This window comes from Zalophus californianus, chromosome 9 (genome assembly GCF_009762305.2).
Source record: "Zalophus californianus isolate mZalCal1 chromosome 9, mZalCal1.pri.v2, whole genome shotgun sequence".
NCBI classification, from domain to species: Eukaryota; Metazoa; Chordata; class Mammalia; order Carnivora; family Otariidae; genus Zalophus; species Zalophus californianus.
This window is the reverse complement of record NC_045603.1, coordinates 125,138,914-125,159,093: the sequence shown is the minus strand read 5'-3', so window position 1 is coordinate 125,159,093 and position 20,180 is coordinate 125,138,914. Positions and strand designations below refer to the sequence as shown.

At 42.4% G+C, this 20,180-nt stretch overlaps 1 protein-coding gene across 3 annotated transcripts in view; it reads left to right on the top strand.

The window, feature by feature from the left end:
• Positions 1 to 9,053: 9,053 nt before the first annotated feature.
• The window catches only part of PTER (phosphotriesterase related), an 87,956-nt gene continuing 76,829 nt past the window's right edge, over positions 9,054 to 20,180 (top strand). For 2 of the 3 annotated variants that reach the window (XM_027594841.1, XM_027594839.2), the window contains exon 1: positions 9,066 to 9,186. The gene's annotated coding sequence lies outside the window, so the exon portion shown is untranslated. Of the gene's footprint in view, positions 9,187 to 20,180 lie in introns of all 3 variants that reach the window. The other variant, XM_027594840.2, reaches the window with a different exon arrangement.

Below are 20,180 nucleotides of genomic sequence, written 5' to 3'. Positions count from 1 at the left end.
TGCTGATCAAGTAGAGGAATTTTATGGCACAGTCTCAATAGCACATGGCTGCTTTTAAACTAAGCCCAGCATAAATAGATGTCCACCGGCAACTCTGGTCTGAAAGCCTGGCCAGTGCCATCACTGAACATTGTTTCCAGAGCACACAACCAAAGGCACCTAGAAATGCACCAAGATTTGTTGCAAAGTAAGATACCACCAACATGACACGTCAGATCAATGATACCAAATACTGCTCCAATCAAAATAGTGAAGCAAGTTAGTTAACATCATTGCCTTTTGTTTGTTTTGAGCAAAAACAAAGCCAGCAGTTCCTTGCATGGTCTTCTCTACTCCACTGGCTGACAAAGTCACATGTGCCTTCCTATTTCAAATAATCATTGGCTCCAGGGCTCTGGTTACCAGGTGTCTTTCTGTTTAATGACCGGGTCAGAATGTTTAGTAGGGAAAGGCCAAGCAGAGTGGAGATGGAGTCCCTACCATCGGTGGTATTCCTGGGACACCGTGGAGTTGACCAAGGTCCAGCATGACCTGCCTTGGAAGTGAGTCCTTCCGGTGCCCCTCCAGGCTCAGGCTCTCCAGATCTGCCCCTGTCCTAATTCTAGCAGGGAAGCCAGTGAGGCCAGCCCTAATGCTACCAACTTACGCTGCTCCCCGCATCAATTTCCTCACCCCACACCACACGGATAAGGGGGAGAGGGGTCTTTGTGAGAAGTGTCACACAGTGTCTCACCAGGAAATGCTTCGGATCCCGATTTAAGAAGAGCAAGCTGGGGGACCTTCCTCTTCACCCCGAATCTGCCAAGTACAATTCAGCCTTTCTCACAAACACATATTTTACGACTTTGTTAAGCCTCTGTCTGTATACTCATGTTCTGGACATTATAGGATTTTGAGTATTAACGTTACAATAGTCTTCTCAATATTGGGGTGCCTGGGTGGCTCCGTCATTAAGTGTCTGCCTTCAGCTCAGGTCATGGTTCCAGGGTCCTGGGATCGAGCCCCGCATCGGGCTCCCTGTTCCAGTGAGCGTGCTTCTCCCTCTGCCACTCCCCCACTTGTGTTCCCTCTCTTGCTGTCTCTCTCTCTGTTAAATAAATAAATAAAATCTTAAAAAAAATAGTCTTCTCAATATGTACCTGTTGCAGACATTCCTTGGGGAATTGTAATCCCTTATTATAAGGCTGAGACCAAGTTAAGTTTATTCATTTGTTGTGGAATTTAACTTGCATCCTATGTGCTTAATTCTGTTGTGAGAGAAGTTTTATAAGTCACTTCTACCTTATTTTTTATGTCTCTGAGAAGTACTATCATTAGCTAATTTTTAAGACAAGTTAAATTTGGCAAAACTGTGTTAAGAAGTATGGCATTTGCTGTCACTCTGCAAGTCTGATTTATAACAGTAATACTTTCCCTACTCTTTGGAATCCTGCATCCAGGATGTGGTGTGGTGGTGCTGCCTGAAATACTGAAATACTGGATGTCTTAATAGTAGGAGAGTGGCTGCCTCTGGAGGGGGCAGGGGGTGGGTGGGTAATGAGACCAGAGAGGAGAGAGTGCTTGGGGGTGTTTATGGTATTGGTAGTGTTGGGTGGTGGGTTCACAGATGTTTATTTATTTTATATCCATAACATTCATTGAATATATTCTTCTGTATCAATTAAAAATACCATGTGCCTGGGGGGGTGCCTGGGTGGCTCAGTCCGCTAAGCATCCAACTCTTGATTTTGGCTCAGGTCATGATCTCAGGGTCTTGAGATCAAGCCCTATGGTGGGCTCCACGCTGGGTATGGAGGCTGCTTAAGATTCTCTCTCCCTCTCCCTCTGCCCCTCCCTCCCTCTCTAAAAAAATAAAAAATAAAAAAATACCATGTGCCTGATATTCAATAGGACTATCTGTTAAAGCTTCCACAAATTTATGCACCTAACGTTAAAAAAGATAGTTCTGTATTAAAATGACCACATCATCTTCACATCCTATTACCATGAAAACATCAGAATAATAAAATGCTCTATTTTAAGGAACTTTAAGAAAAGAATGCCAAAATCTAATATAGATGTTTTCCTATTACATCTGTTACTATTAACGCAAATTCTAACCTTAATCTCACACATATGCCACGATTATGGAGTGCTTTCTGACTCACTCACTCTGTTTCTCTGAAGTTAAAAACCTTTCTCTGGGACCTCAGATTCTTTGAGTTAAAAGCCCTTTTGAGTTTGCTTATTTCTCAGCGGTCGGTGATTTTTAAAAATCCCAGCAAATGTCCTTTGCCTCCTTCTGAGAGAAGAGAGTTGGATACTAGATTGTTTTTAAGATCTTCTTCTGACTCTAAAAATCTGATTCTGTGACAATACAGGAAAGTGTTAACCTGCCTTTCCAGCTTCCCTGTTCTCAAAGCATCTGGTTCCTTCTTTACACAACTGAAGATAAAAAAGAATGCAGGGAATCAGGAACTATTTTGCTCCCTGACTTCTCACTTCTTTACTTTTCAGTGAGAATCACCAGCTGAACACCTCCTATGTCGTCCCACCTCTGCTGCGCGTGCGTCTGCACACACACACACACACACACACACACACACACACACACACACACACACACGTACGCATGCACACACACACAGTATACAGGGAGCCTGGCCTCACGGAGTCTACGGCTTAGGTCTAATCTTGCTCCTGCTGATGTGTGCCAGATACTCACTCTCTTGTCTAGATCATAACAGCTAACATTTCTTTTTTTTAAAGATTTTATTTATTTACTTATTTGTCAGAGAGAGAGAGAGAGAGAGACGGCATAAGCAGGGGGAGCAGGCAGAGGGAGAAGCAAACTGCCTGCTGAGCAACGAGCCCGATGTGGGACTCGATCCCAGGACCCGGGGATCATGACCTGAGCCAAAAGCAGACACTTAACTGAGTGAGCCACCCAGGCATCCCACACCAAATGTTTCTTGATCTCTTTTCTATGTCCTGTGCTAAGCACTCAACTTGGATTACTGGGTCATTATTTCTTAGCATTTGGGTTTTGGAGTCAACCAGTCCTAGATTTCCATCTCAGGTTAGCCCTTTATCAGCTATGAAACCTTGAGCAAAAAGAATTCACATCTCTGAGCCTCAGTTTTCACATCTGTAAAATGGGGGATTATGTAAATATAAAATCTTAAAAATGTTGACAAAGGGCTACTAGAATAGAGACTGGCACACAGACTGTCATAAATGTAAAAAATGTTATTTGTTGTTATTATTATTAGCATTATTACCAGCACCACCACACTGACCAATATTCCTAAATCCTTGATTTAGGAATTGCCCACAGCTCTGATACTTGATTTTCTTGCCCCTAGCCTGGGTATCAGATCCCTTCTCCTGACCTTCTGGACCCTGGGGTCTTCACAGGGGAGAATCCTTAGAGTGCTGCACCCTGAGGCCCACCTACTCTTTTCACACTGTTGACTTTGTTCTATTGCTATATTTGACTTCTCTGTACCTAAATCCTCATCACGCCTCCTGCCTAGCACACTCCCCCAGCACTGTTCTGAAGACTCTAGATAAGACACTCGCAGAGCCCTCACACTTAACCCACACAAAAACCCTATGAAGATTTTTCTGCCATCCTCAACATACAAATTCCATCTCTGGTCCCAAGACAGCCCCTTCAATTCCTATCACCTCCCAGCCGGATGGAGCACGTATCAAACCTGCTAAGTCACGTGGCTATGCCTAGCTGCCAGAGAGGCTGCGAAGGGTGTATCTTGAACAGGGTGGCCATGAATCCTGGGGAATTATTAGTGTGAAAGCAAAGAAGAACAGATTTTCAGGACAGCCAACAAGCTGCCAGAGACAAGTCATAGTATTTTTATTTCACAGGTAATTGTATTTTCATTTCCCATGACTCAGGGAAATGAAGAGGTCCCACAGCCTGAAAGTCAAGGAGCCAGGAACTGAAGTCCGGTCTTTCAGACTCTGGAGCTAAGTCTGAAGGTACCTGTTGGTGCTGCCTGGTTCCCTGTGTTTGCTGGGAATGTAGCTTCGTCTGGCACCCTCTGTCAGGAGATTTGTGTCTGATTCCCACCCCCATTCTACCTGGAAGATTGAAGCAAACTCTTCTCTTTGATTATTTTAGCTACAACATGGTTTTTATATACTACAATTTTAGATGTCCCAGTATATTGTTACTTCTCTTAATATTTACTAAGTGACACAATCAAGCCAACTATTCACACAGAAGAATTCTTTAAGAACTAAGGTTGCAAAGGCTGTGTTCCTCACATAGTACAAAATATTGCAAACCATTATTTCAACCAGGTCTCTGAGGAGCAATTTAAACTAATTTCGCGAGGGAAAAAAATCACACACACACACAATCAAAAAAATATCCTGAAATGATAACAAGGAAATTACCCATATTACTTAAAAAGAGTCGAATTATTTGAATTATAAATTCAAGCCATCGCTTTAACGCTTGCTTCAAGTCCACATTGCTTTGTTTTTCAACACGGAGACAACGACTATTTGGTATTCTTCACAGACACATATGCCTGGGCTTAAAGTTAATGAATAGCTTCCCTGCTGACTTTTTTGGGTTTAATTTCATTCTGTTTCACTTAGCTCTCAACACTGTATTTATTAGAGATCAATAATCGCATTATTTTGTGCTAACAGATGCCTCTAACACTTAAATAATTCTCTCAAGGATTTGGGAAGCCATTTAATATTAGTTATTAATATTAGCTGGCTAAAGGTCGGTGGTTTTCAAGCAGCATCCGGAACCACCCAGTTCTCTTACCAGGACAATACCATATTAATCAGGGTCGACTATCTGCTGTAACAAATGATCCCCACATCTCAGCGGCTTAAGACAATAAGAGTAAATTTTTCAATCACATTTTCTCACAGTTAGGGTTGGTAGGCGGGCGTTCTGCTCCACGTCCCGTTCAAATACAGCCGGCTTCTCTCCCATGGCTCCATTTTCCAGGTTCTAGGCATTCTCTCCATCCTACCCATGAATGGAGAAAGAGTGGAGGATGCTGGGTGGGTGGGAGGTTTTCGGATGGGCCTTCTGGGTGTCACTTCTACCATATCCTATTGGCTGGCACCCAGTGGTAGACCACACGTGACTGCAAGGGAGGCTGGGAAGTAGCAGAGCTATGTGCCCAGGAGAAGGAGGAAATGGCTTTTGTGAGCACCTAGCCACCAAATAAAATTGAGTCTCTGCCACAAATGCCAAAACCGCTAGGCAAGAACAAATAATAGGATCAATTTAAAAGGTTTTTTTTTAAATTAATGATATAATTAAAAATTATGACCTCTTATGTATACTAGCCAATCTAGTGAGAGTAACAGGTGTTTTAAATTCATGTCCACTTTTTACAAGTTATTTACAAGCAGCTAAGGGCAAAATTTTTTTATGATGATAAAATATTCATAAAATAAAGTTTAACATTTTAACTCTTTTTAAGTGTAGAGTTCAACCACATTCAGTACTCTCACACTGCTGGGCAACGGTCATCACTGCCCACCTCCACACATCGAAACTCTGTACCTATTAAACACTTAACCCCTCATTCTCCCTCCCCTCAGTCTCTGGGAAGAACCATCTACTTTGTGTCTTTATGAATTTGACCATTTTTAGGCATTTCCTGTAAGTGAAATCATACAGCATGTGTCCTTTTGCGTCTGGTTTATTTCACTTAGCATAATGCCTTCAAAGCTCATCATCCGTGTTGTAGCATTATCAACATTCCCTTTAAAGCTGAATAATACTCCATTGTATGCATCTACCACATTTTATTTATCCATTCGTCTGCCAATGGGCCCTTGGCTTGTTGGCACCTTTTGTCTATTGTGAGTAATGCTGTTATGAACACAGGTGTACAAATATCTGTTCAAGTCCCTGCTTTCACCTTTTGGGGCTATATACCCAGAAGTGGAGTTGCCGGATCATTAGGCAATTCTGTGTTTAATTTTTTGAGGAGCTGCTCTACTGTTTTCCACAGTGGCTGTGAAAGTCAGAACAGCTCTGGAGACAAACTTGTAATTGGCTTCAACAAAAGGTTGTAAATGACTCATTTGTAAAGGTACAGTCCCCATTAAAAAGTTTCCCAAATTGGGGGACTATGTGTTTTCAATATAGCTCTGTAAGAACTAGAAAAGTTTTAATTTCATCTTTCCTTTGCCTTTAAGTGAAGTGATAAAATATACTGAGTAATTAGTTGTATTCCCTGGGAGGCATAAAGAAGAGGAATTTGATCGAAACATGTGTTGAAGGCTCTGTCCTAGCCCTCTCGTGACATTGGTATCTAATAGATTTCCTGGAAATGATGGGACTACTTTGTCATACTACGACTAAAAATTAAACCAAGAAAATCTCGGCAGCACGGTCAATTTTAACTTCCAATTAACAATGAAAACCTGACAGCCCACCATTTACCAACTGATATCTTCTGTGCTTTGTGTCTGCTGCTCATCTGATAATTATCTGGATTACTTCATATTTTGACCTCTTCGGATTTTTTTCCCCACAGACTATTTTTGTGTAAATATTTAAAACAACCAACTAGAGTGATGAAAACCTGAGTGCTTTCCAGAAGTTTCATCCAAACAGCGAGGGGTTTTGGATGTTTGGTTTTGATTTCATTCTCTCTGCCAATTTCAGGTTTCTGAGTACAAGTGCTGTCAAAATTCAAAGATACTATAAAAATGAAAAGCAGGTACTGTGGAAATGAGAGCACATTTGAACTAAACCCTTCTCTGACAGATTGATTTGGAAACCTTTGGTTCCTTAATAATATGATTTTTAACTTGGCTATTTCATCACAGGCGTATAGCAGTACATTGATATTCTAGGTTTCAAAAAATATCCCCAAGTTCAGCTTTTCCAGGACGAAAGGCTGAAAAATGAAGTTGGGCACAAGGTTTGATACCAGATTATCATTCTTGACGGCAGAACATCATAAAAGACCCCTTTTATCCATTCTTGTCTGAGTATCCCCAGGGCTAGCGGATATTGGGGGCCAGTCCTGGAGAATGCTTATTTTAATTATTTTTCAATAAGATAGCATTTGGTGCTTAACCAACGGTGGTGCTTAAATCACTTACGATGTGAAATGGAATTATACAGTATATACTCCATGCCACCAATACCGTATGCCACCAACATTTTTCACTGGATTTGCATGGATTTCTCTCCCCTTGTTTGAGCACATGTGCTCATGATAGTTTCATAAAGCTCCTGCTCTAAGACACCTACCTTATTAATTTGAAGTTTCTTTGAAGGTATTTCTTTCAAAGAGAAATAAAATCTAGACTACTTTCTCTTTAACACTATCTTTTAAGGAGTAAAGCCAAAGAAAGTAAGAGCCTGCATTTGAAATCTATCACAAATCTTGCACCAATGGGTGCAACAGGAGTAGTGGAGAATTTAGTAACTTCCATAAAGAAAAGCTGATGTCATTTTTAAACATGGATCTTGTGTCTAATTTCACATCTGGCAGTACGGACTAGCAAAATGCGTAGCATAATAAATAATGGACTTTTAGGTCTCTCCACAACCACTGTCAGGTACACATTTATATGGCTTCATGGTTGCAGCATGAACAAAGTGTTAGCCAGCACTGAAATCACTCTAGAAGCTTCCCTCGATTCATCTCTTCATTATATAATCTCAGGATGAGCCCCAGTGATATATAGTTCTCTCAATACTCATCCCTCCAGAGTTCTTAACCTCTACATTTATTCTTGTCTCTCCTCCTGTCAGACCCTATTTTTACCCCCTTCCCTGTTCCAGGATTTGAGGAGCCGCCATCCTTAAGGCATCCTTAAGGACCATTGGTCTCCTTCAGTTCTGTCACCCTGCCTAGCCTTTACCAACCAACTTCTCATAGTTTTACCCTCCTTAAAAAATGAACACACGCACGCGCAACTTCATTTCCTTTTCTCTTCTTTTTCTGACTTAAATAAATCAATTGATTACCAAGCCTCCTATCAAAGTGCCCTGCTCTCCACTAAGAAGGTGTGGTGTACTGACATCGACCAAAGTGGATTCTAGTCCTGGCCGGGCACAAGGTACTTCTCTCTCTGGATCTGTTTCCTCATCTGGAATTGGAGGAGACAATGATCCTACCACATGTAGGTTGTTCTAAAAATTAAGCAAGATAAGATACACGCATCACCTAGAGTAGCAGCATTGGCCTCAGGAAACTCTACCCATTATCATCATCGTCATCATCATTATTAAGGGTTTACCTTCCTTTCAGACGGCACCTGGAGATTCTTCCCATTTGAGTCACCATCCTCTTTTTTCCCAGAATTCAGGATAAAATGACTTGAATACAGTGTACTACTTAAAGGAATTACTCTGTATCACGACAACTGTTCCTAGCGCTGTTTTTGTGGACAGATGCCCTCACTGTGACTAAGCCAGCTGCTACAGGAGGTGCTAAGGCCAGTTCAAGCGCTACTCTTCCGTACAGACTCTGGAAAGATGAGAAACCTCAGGCCCAGGGACCTGAAACAGTGGAGAAACAAACCCAAAGTTGCTTTGTATTCAGAATGATGATCCAAATCCTGTTCGAGATACTAAATTGCCAGTGCAGCCCTCTGATGAGTAATCCTTGGAGAAAACTAAAATCGCTACTAAAGCCTCCATGTTCCAGGCTTTTCTGTAAGACCTGCGATCCTGGGGAAATGCAGCCGCTTCCTTTCCCCTTGGGGGATCTAGCCCCTAGTCCTTTTCCTGCCAGGACATTTGGGGGGTACCTACAATAGACTCTTACGCAGAGAAAGTGGGCTCCCAGCTCAGCCGCTGAACGGATGCTGCAGCTACCAGCTCTTTGCCCGCTCCAAGGTTAGGGCAGGCCAGGAGCCGGACGGCTTGCGGACTTGGCCTGGAGGCGGGCTGGGCGGGTCCTGGGCCCCGCTGGGTGTGGCGTAGGGCCAGATGGGGCGTGGCATCACGCAGGGCGTGACCTAGGGCTGGCTGGGGCGTGGCCCGGGCCCTGCGGAACTTGGCCCAGCGACCCCGGGGCGGGGAATAAACTAAGCCAGAGGGTGAAGGGGGAGGAGAGTGGGGGGACGTTGAAGGCCCGGCAAGCTGGCCCTGCTGAGGGTCCCGGGGAAGAAGGCTGCGCGCGGCGAGCGGAGGGAAGGTGCGCGGGAGCCGGAGCGGGCGCTGGAGCCGTGGGCAGGGTAGGAAGAGCGAGGTCCGCGAGGAGCCGCTGCGGCCGGGGTCCTTTCGCATTAATAATCCCTGCGGAGGGCCCCCGCAGAGGTGCCCCTGGGGAAGGGAGGTTTGGCAAGCTGCTGCGTTTCCCCCAGATGTGCAGGGGAAGCTGCAAAGACCGGGATCGCGAGGCCGCGCGAAGCCCAGGAGCCTGGCCTGGGCTTAGAAGCAGCTGGTAGCCCCAAAGTCTAAAGTCCAGCGAAGCCTGGCCTGAAACCTGAGGCCGAGAGTCCCGCGCGGAGCGAGGCCCGAGGGCCCTGCGTGGCGCGAGCTCAGTGTTGCTCGACAGAAATGCGCCGAAGTTGTTCTCCGGCAGCTGCGCTGGGCTGGGGGCTTCTCTTGCATATTCATTCTCCTTTGATAAGCTTTGAAGTCATACCTCTCAGCTTTGGGCCTCGGCCTTGCCCTTTATTTTACCGTCTCATGGTTCTTCTATCATAACGATACTCCAAACACACTTAGGTGCGCCTGCCTTGTGGGTAAGAGCGCAGTATTTACAGCCTCAGTTTTGTGATATTTGTGAAGATGCCTCGGGTGCAATGACACCTCCGAGGGGGACACACTTATAGAGAGGAGAGCTTCTGCAGCAGGGGTGTACAGCAGTTATCCTAAAGGCCTGATGTAGTTCTGGAAATAATAAACTCCCTTTAAAAAGAAATCTCCGTGCGCACTGCAAAGAAAAAGAGATTAGACAACTTGCACTTGATAGCAAGGCAGCAACTTAATTTTGAAGAGGATAAATCGAACACAAAATTCACAGCTTGCTACTTTATGAAATTATGTTTTTCATTTGTGGAGCCTAGATGTCTTATGGTTATAAAAGTTCCTAAAATATCTGTAATATAGATTTGGGGCATAAAAGAGCAAAATGCATTTTATTTCCATTCCTTGATCTCAGAGTCATAATAGGAATACCCAAACCTATGTGTGTGTGTGTGTGTGTGTGTGTGTGTGTGTGTGTGTGTGTGTATTTATGCCAGTTAGTAAAAGCAAATCACCAGGGGTCTTCTTTGAGCTCTGTGCACCCTAACACTGCTCTATGACAGTTCTAGTGTTACAGAGGGGGAAGGTAAGGCACAGAAGGGTAAGCCACACTGTTGGGAAATTTAGAAAAAAATTCATGTCTAACTCCAAAACCTGTGCTCTGACCACTTAGCCACCCTGTATTTGTGTTTTTCACAAGTCTGCCCCTGTCCTACAGGAACTAAAGGTACTCTGGTAGAGGGGGGCAGGAAGCAAGGTGGCTGGCTTAAAGAACTCTGAGGACCCATGAGTGGAACCTAATTCTGTTTCTGATTCCAGGTCTGCGACTTTGTACAAGTTCCTTATCTTTTCTGGCACATAAGAGTAATTGATCTCTAGGTCTCTACTACATCGAAAAACCTATAGATTTGTGAAAACAAGATTCTGCTTCTACCATTTAATGATATTTTTGGTTACACTTGGTGTCAAAATTACAGGGTGGTCAGGAAAGATTGGCTTATCCATTCAACAAATGTGTATTGTATAGCTGGACATGCACTGGGCCTGCTATGATACAGAACAGGACAGATGAGGATTCTAGCCTCTAGGAGTCTATATTCTGGTTGGAGGCAGAAACAAAGAAACAACCAACAAACTAATTAATTAACCAACAGCTACAACTTGTAAACAGAGGGCTGTGATAAAGGAAAATGGAGTAGGCGGGGGCGCGGCCCTTTGCCTGTGGTGGCAAAAAGGAGTCCTCACCAAGACCTTCTGATTTAGAAGGATGAGAAGGACCTGGTGATGTTCATTACTTTCAGTGGGACCTGCTTGGGCAATGGAGCCATGAAGGACCTTAGCATGTTCTAGAAGTTGCCAGAACGTCTTTGTGACTGGAGCTTGGGCGACTGGTTCAAGATGAAGTTGGAAGACAGGGTGGCACCAGGTCATGCAGGGCTTTGTGCAGCCTGGTAAGCTCTCCAGATTGTCATCTAACAGCAATGGGAAGCCCCTGAAGGGTTGTGGGCAGGGGAGCGCCATGGAGGTGGCTATGATGTAGCCCAGACGAAAGATGGTGGGAACTCAGGCTCAGGTAGCGGCGGTAGAGCCAGAGAATGTGGAATCTTCAACTGCCACTTTACCAGTTGGGCCTTCCTGACAACCATAGTTAAAATAACATTCTAACACCCCTCGAACCCCCTGGCATTCCCATCCTTCCATTCCTTTCGTTCTCCTGCATACAACTTATTCCCATATGACGTACTATATATTTTGTTTATGAATTCTTTACTCCTTCCTGTAAGAATGTCAACTACATGAGGGTGGGGTTGGCATATTTTATTTATCGCTGTTTCTCCAGCACCTGATGCTGTGCCTTATGCAAAGTGGGCTCTTAATCCATTTTGTTGTAGGGATGGATTTGATAAATGCTTTGGATTTTGATTCTGTAGAACTTGCTGATGAATGGGAGGTTGTAGTGAAAGATAAGGAGAAGCCAAGGATGTTTCTCAGGATGCTGGCTCAGAAACTGGGCAGATGTAGATGTTAATTAAGAAGAGGAAGGCCAGGGAAAGAACAAATTGGGAATTGGGGTAGGGGAGATGGAAATTTCCATTTGGTGCATTTTAAATCTGTGATGTGTGGAATAGTTACCTATTACCACATTTAAAGAATTACCCTAACATTTAGCAGATTAAAACAACAGCCATTTGTTATTTCAGTTTCTGTGGGTCTGGAATTTGGGCATGGCATGGTTGGGTTTGTTCTGGCTCAGAGTCTCTCATAATGTTACAGTCAACCCATCAGCCAGGGCTATGCTCATCTCAAGGCTTGACTGGAGCCCGCTTCTTCACATGGCTGTTGACAGATTTCAGCTGGCTGTTGGCCAGAGACTTCAGTTCCTTACCATATGGACCTCTCCATAGGGCTACTCATGATGTGGCTTCCCCCAGGGCAAATGTTCCAAGAGGGAAAGAGAACCCAAGGTAGAAGCCAGTCTTTTTAAAAAAAAAAAACTGATCTCAGAAGTAGCATACTGTCACTTCTGTTGTTTGCTCTTGATTACAAAGACCAACCCTGGTGCAGTGTGTGTGGGGGGGGCGGGGGGCAGGGAGGGGAACAACACAGGGGTGTGAATACCAGGAAGGATGGAGTTTTTGGGTGCCATTGTAGCATCTGCCTTACCCCAAGGTCTATGGGATGTTCAAGGGGAAATGTCATATAGGCTGGTGAGTATATTCTACTGCAGCTCACGGAGAGATCTGGGCTACAGATAATTACTGGGGAGTCGTTAATGACATATATGAAACTGTTGCAAGTGTATAACAGGACCCGGGGAGAGAATATAGGTAGAGACGGGCAGAGGAACCTGGACCCAGGACCCAAGAGCCCAATGCTTAGAGGTCAGTGGAGGAAGACCCAGCAATGGAGGATGGCCAGTGAGTGGCAAGAGAGCCGGCACAGTGTGCGGTCTGGGTGTGACGGAACTGAAGGTCAGATTTCACTGGGCAAGTTTCCCCTTCTTCATGTAGGGCAGAAAATAACTTGAATATGGCTGAAGGGAAAAGAGTTTCTGAAAAAAAAAAAATGCAATTTAATGTAGTTTGAAGTGTGAGTAGTTAAATTTTGACCCAGATAAGAACAGAGGAAAGGAGAACACATATATAGGTTAGAACATTTAGTCTTGAGAACTCTACATCTACATCCTCAGTGTCCTCTCGGTCTAGTATTATCGTTGGTAGAGAGCCCTAAGTAAGAATTTTAGAGGTCACTCTCGGAATTAAGCTTGAAGACAAAATAATGAACTGTATAACATAGGAAGAACTACCCACCTTGGAAAATGCCCATTCTTCCTTCCATATGCTTATAGCGTTTACCATATGAGGAGTCTTTCTCCTCAAATGTCTTAAATAGCCCAGTGAGCCATCCAGTAACAATGGGAGAATCAATGCCTTGTGTCCTGCTCAGTAGCCCTACGAACTTCACTGGTAATAGAAGGACCTACGATGGTTGAATATATTTTTTACACACCAAATGTTCTCTAGGGTATATTTTCAGTAGTCCAAGGTTTTCTAAAAAGACTTTCATTTTTTCTAAAAAAGCCTCTCATCCGTAGACATCCTCCCTCACTTTAAAATAAATAAATAAATAAAGGAAGAAGGAGAAAAATAAAATACCTGCTCCCACCTGGCCACCTGGCCTAAACTGGCTCTGTGGTTCTGAGCGCCCATTCGTGAAGCAGTATCTGCCTGAGTCCACATGCTTCTGCCTGCTCTGCATGGGAGTTGCGAGTCATATCCGTCTCTCTGTCCCTTTCCAGCGAGGCATGGCCATGTGACTTGCTTTGGCCAACGAAATGTAAGTGGAGTGACATGTCGCTTCTGAGTAGATGCTTTAAGAGCCAGTGAGAGATCTGTCACACTTTCTTTCCCTCCGCGACAGTGACCACCAATTTTCTAGATAGTGTCTGTTCTGTCAGCTTGGACGTGACAGGAGGACGTGGAGCAGTGCCCCCTGTTGACCTGTGTTAGGCAGGTAGTGAGAGCTAGAAATAAGCTTTTGTTATGTTTATGCCCCAAGATTTGGTTGATTTGTTTGTTACCACAGCAGAAACTAGCCTATCCTGACTATCGGACTCAGGTAAGAGCTGAGCCACATGTGTCCAGAGATTACTGATCTCCAGTTTACCAGACACCATGGAAGCCTAAGAGGGAAGGCTTGCTGTAGTGAGTAATGCTCCCCTTGCTGTTGGGGAGACAGCAGGCATACTTGTTTCCACAATGCTCAACTCAGCTTCATGATTTTAATCAAAGGGGGCAAAATGGCATTCAGGTGTTTAATTACACCCTGTAAGGGCAGCCATTGTTAAAATGTAAAATACAAAAAGGCTCAGTGCTGGGGTGCCTGAGTGGCCCAGTCAGGCAAGCATCTGCCTTCGGTTCAGGTCATGATACTGGGGTCCTGGGATCGAGCCCCACATCGGGCTCCCTGCTGAGCGGGGAGTCTGCTTCTCCCTCTCCCTCTGCCCCTCCCCCTGCTCATGCTCTCTCTCTCTCTCCAATAAATAAATAAAATCTTAAAAAAAAAAAGATGATGATGATTCTTCCCAAATGTGATTATCCATGGATGCATTTCAGAAATGATCTTGTCACCAAAGGGCATTTGAAATGTGTCATCCATAAGCATTTTTTTAAAGCAGCTTCGATGATTTTAAATATGGTTTCCTGGCTATCTTATTTTTGAGCTAAGAGCATTAGACCTAGGTTTTGCTCTGAATGTCCCGGAGGCAATGTGTTCACACTTCTACTCTGAATTAAACAGAAGCGAAGCACGGAACATTTTGCTTTGGGCAGAGCCATGCTGCATTCTTAGGGATGTTGGCTATAAATCCATTCTCCCTAGAGGTTAACAATCAAAGTTCTCCCCCTCTCTTACTCAGATGAGTGATATGATGATGATAAATTGCTTGGACATGACTGCCCCAAGCACCAGTGTGATGAATTATGTTGTTGAGGGCATGACCACAGATTCTCCATTGTCAGTCTGCAACATTGAATATTGGCAGGATTCATAAATAGCCTTCTGCCAATTTTGGTCATCGCTTTGCATATTAAGTTCTCTGTTTTCACGGTCATGGTTCTTAGTTCTTAATCAACTCTGTCTTTCCCTGAATTCACTTAACTAATCAACCTTTTGTCTTTTTTCTGTTCCCTACTCACTAAATGGATGGGGTGTTCTCATAGTTGTGTTCGGTAAACATTGAGACTTTCTTCACAGAAACTGTTAAAATAGTAATTATTAGTCCTTTTCACTAAATCCAGAGTAATAACAGCTTATCTTTCAGTGGCTTAATTGGGTAATTATTTAGTGTTTGAAAAGCACTTTGAGGAGAATATTGGTAAATGTTGTTGTGAATATAATGCTCCTTTGTGTAATTCCAAGTCCACTGCAACCAAAAACCCCTTAGTATTACTGTGTAGCGACAATGATTTCTTAATATGGCTTACTATTTTCAAAATTATATATGTACTGATTTTTTTTTTTTTTGAGAGAGAGAGAGAGAGAGAGCCTGGGCGAGGGGCAGAGGGAGATGAAGAGAGAGAGAATCTTAAGCAGGCTCCACTCCTGGTGTGGAGCCGGATGCGGGACTTGAACTCACGACCCTGAGATCATGACCTGAGCTAAAATCAAGAATCAGATGCTTAACTGACTGAGCCATGCAGGTGCCCCCTGATTTTTGAAATATTTAAATTATTTTCATAAGCTCAAGTTATCATGTTTATAATGTCACATTTCTACATGTCTTGTCTATTATATTCGTTATATATCTGAAAAGTTCGATGTTATTAGTCTTGCTCTCTAAGGTTTGGAGGAAATATAAAGCCCAGCCCCCAGTTCAGGGGTATTTCACATGATACACCTGCTACAACATCTTTGTGTGGTATCTGCTTAACTTTTTAGCAAGCTACCTATTATACCCTGACAAATAACTGAAATAAATATCTCTTGTTCATACACCTGATTGTCATCAGAATTTGTCACAAAGCATCAGATTGAATCATATATGCCTGGCCAGCCCTTTCAACAAAGTTTCTACTCTGTAGACCCAGATCCCCCCAGGTGTAATTAAAGGCCACCTCTGTAGCTTGGATTAGGCGACCTCCATTACTGATGGTATTAGTTTGCTAGGGTTGCCATAACAAAATATCACCAGCTGGGTGACTTAGACAACAGATACTTATTTTCTCACAATTCTGGAAGCTGAAAGACCAAGATCAAAGTGTTGGTAAATTTGGTCTCTTATGAGGCCTCTCTTGGCTTGCCGGTAGCTGGCTCCTCCGTGTGTCCTCCCATGGACTTCCCTTTGTCTGTGTTTCCTAATCTCTGCTCATAACTACATAATGTAGTTAATGTAATTACCTCTTTAAAGGCCTTATGTCCATACCCAGTTACATGCTGAGGTACTGGAGGTTAAGACTCCAACATATAAGGGGGGGGGGACACAATTCAGTCCATACTACTGAACTGTAATAATAATGGTCTCTGGAAACTACCAGTTTTGGAATTATTTTCATTGATTATCAAATTTGAGCAACCAAGTGATGACTACAAGTCTTTGGAGGGTCTACTCAGCCTAGGAACTTCTTAACATTACTTGGAGGAGAGCTTTCTGCTTGTGACTTAAAACAATGAAGTAATTAGATAAAAATTGTAGCAACATGATTACATGAATCCTATGTACTTTATTAAGTGGTTAACATAAAATATACATAATTAAGTATACCTTGCCATCTGAACTACCACCATCCAGATATTTGTTATAACTCACCAATATTTTTCCTCAGAATTTCCTCTTTGAACCAACAACTTGCTAATATCAGTCCACATATTGTGCCATCAAAAAGGGCAAGAGCACGTAGAGGACACTGTGGTCCTATAGCTCAGCTCTCCCCCCTAGAGGGCAACATCTTGTGCTCACATTGTTAAATGTGTTGCACATTGTTGCCTTCATGTCATCAACTGAAAATGTCTAAGAGAGATGATGAGCATAAGAAGCTAGTAAAGCTCTTATATTAGAAAAAATATTGGGAATGTGAAAGCATCCAATACCTCAGTTTGACTATCACCTGTCTACATCTACTGTGGGTCCTAGAGTTGTTTCTGGAAAGCTTTACAGTATGCCTTCAGAATAGAATAATTGTGTTTTTTTTTAATTCTAAAAAATGTCTTTTGCAGTTAATTAATTGCCAGAAATCCTTAGAAGATTGTTATATGGGTCATAAGAATATATTAGTAATATTTGGAATAACTGGTTGGTGGTTTTGAATGAGCTGTGAAACATTAATTTTCCCCTTAAAAACTTCTTTTATTGGAATCTATTGTTGAACCTGGGTGATAGATACCTAGAGGTTCATTATACTATTCTCTCCACATATGCAAGCTTTTGAAAATGCAGACATTAAAAGTTAAAATGAAATAACTAAAAAAAAAAAAAAAAAACGAATGTAATACATAACCTCCTGCAATGCAAACTTTGGTACCCATCATGTTTTCAGGGAGAAATTACATTTGAATAATGAGCTATGCATGCATATGTAAGACAATACATGTGTAAGTAGAGTGTGGTTTTTACTACCAATCACTCCATAGAAAAGTATTGTTGACACTCTTATCCAGAAAGGCTACAAGAGAGTCTTTGCTAATTTTGACCTAGATAATTTGACACGTTTTCATTTATCACTCCCTGGTGTATGGCATATCTATCACTTCATGAGTCTGCCTTTCTACAAGTCATAGAGCTGCTCAGGCTGCATTTTCTCCAAGTTGAGTCTTTAACTTCAGACACTTTCCATTTACAGTTGCACAAGTCCATTTCACACGCAAATTCAAGAAGAGGGTGCTGGCTTCCAATGCACCATGCCTGGTGAATGCCCTCTGCCTAGTACTTTCTATAAAAATGTCCTCTGCTACCGCAGGAAGGGTCTTTCCAGGTTGCCACTAGGCAAGAAAACATCTCTGCTGAGTGTACTTCACGGACTGTTACTCCAAAGCCCTGTCTCCATCCTGCCACTGCCATTGCCCATCCAAGTTCCTGAAGCTTCCACAGGTAGGATTAGGGACTGACCTGGGCCTCTCTCTCGAGTCTCACTCACATTTCTGCATAAGTCAAAGACCTGACATTGATTCCCTTTGGCTTCTGGGTTGCTTTGAACTTGCCCCCCCCCCCATGTTTTCATTCAGAGAGGTTCATCTTTAAGGTGTTCCTCTTTGTCCTATATAAATACTTTGGAACAGCTTAGGGTATTAGAAGTAAAGAATCTGCTGTTTTTAGCACTGACATTACTGAGCCTTTGACCTTACAGCCATATTTGATCTGGTGGGTGTTCCAGGGGGTGGGGGGGGTGGAGTTTCCTGCAACCTGCATTGCAGTGCCCCTTTTTCCCTTTTTGACATAAGTCATTCCTCCCACACATTCTTTTTTCACTTTTTGTTTATCAGTGTATTTCAGTAGAAAGACCAAAATATTTCAAGCTAAGAGATCCAGGTTTAAAATGATCTTTGTGAAGATTCTATATAGTTTATTTTTTGTCTATTGAATTTCATTTCATTGTTAGATTTAAAATGTATAAAAGAACATATACAGTTTCCAGCATTAGGGACACTTCCTGGACCTTTGCTACTACTTATTCTTGCTACGGTGATGTCAAAAGGATTAATTTCTAAATTCCTTTGCTTTTTGATAGACTAAATCAGAGTTGTAAAAGGTTTTGTTATATGGAATTTGCACAATGCGTTATGTAGGGATGATGTAGTTTTTTGTGAACCTGTTTTCACTTATTTACTTTTATCTTTGTGTTAGGAATACCTCGGTAAAATAAGTTTTCATTAATTATTCTTATATAATGTAATGATTTTTATAGCATTAGCAGAAAGGAAAGTTTCTTTATCTATATGCATTTCTATACGAAGAATGATGTATTCAACCTCAGAGTTTTATTGTATTAAAATTGGAGAACTTCCTCAGTAGCTGTACCATGTCTGACCATAATGTCTCCATCTATATTCTTGACACCACATTATCATATTTATTTAAAGATTTTACTTATTTAATTGAGAGAGAGTGTGGCAGAGGGAGAGGGAGAAGCAGACTCCCCGCTGAGCAGGGAGCCCGATATGGGGCTCGATCCCAGGATCCCGGGATCATGACCTGAGCCAAAAGCAGACGCCCAACCAACTGAGCCACCCAGGTGCCCTGACACCATATATCATATTCATATCTTTAAATCAACATCATTTAAAGTGACGTCAACAATTATAGGACCAACAAAAAGGTCTGAGAGTTAAAATTGGATGACAGCTTTCTCTGCCTAATTAGAAGTCATGATTATATTTCTGATGAGTTAGGAGGATGTTACCCCCAGACCAGGAGTTAGCTCTTTAATAGGCCAGAGAAAATAAATGTGTTACAAGATATTGTAGAGATGTTAAATGCCTTTTAATTTTCACAAATTCAGCATAATATTTATCAGAATGAAAGAATTCATCACTCATTAATATTTATCAAATTGTTCAAATTTGATTCATTCTCCTATCGTTTTTAAAGCATGTTTGCAGGGCTCCTGGGTGGCTCAGTTGGTGCTGGGATCGAGCCCCTCTTTGGGCTTCCTGCTCAGTGGGGAGTCTGCTTCTTCCTCTCCCACTGCCCCTCCACACCACTCGCGCGCTCTCTCTCTCTCTCAAATAAATAAATAAAATCTTAAAAAAAATAAAATAAAGCATGTTTGCTATGCCCAGGTACTACCTTTTCTAATTACTTAATATTTTTCTTTAAACCCACTTTTTTACTTAAGCTTCATCCTAAACAATAATATCCATAAAATCAGAGGCTTGCAACATTTATTACTTTTATTCTAAAACACATTAAAATAAATACGTGTTGGGCGCCTGGGTGGCTCAGTTGGTTAAGCGACTGCCTTCGGCTCAGGTCATGATCCTGGAGTCCTGGGATCGAGTCCCACATCGGGCTCCCTGCTCAGCAGGGGGTCTGCCTCTCCCTCTGACCCTCTTCCCTCTCATGCTCTCTGTCTCTCATTCTCTCTCTCACAAATAAATAAATAAAATCTTTAAAAAAAAATAAAATAAAATAAATACGTGTTTAAGACATCTTAAATGCCCATATATCACCTAAAATTGGTCTGAACCACCAGTGGGCTATATATCACACCTTCTCAAAACACTGACAAAAAAACTTTTTTTTTTTTACTTACCTCACTGTCCACTAAGACATAAAATGATTCTTGGCTGTAAAGTTGGCACAAAACAATTTTCAGAATAGTCTCTGTACTTGCACGCTGATAATTAGACAGTGAACACTGGATATGTATGTGTATAAGTATATATATATATATATATATACATATACACATATATGCACATAATGGATCATTTTAGCTGTTCTTTGGGAAATAGCTGAGAGTTTTCAGTTGCTTAGACACTC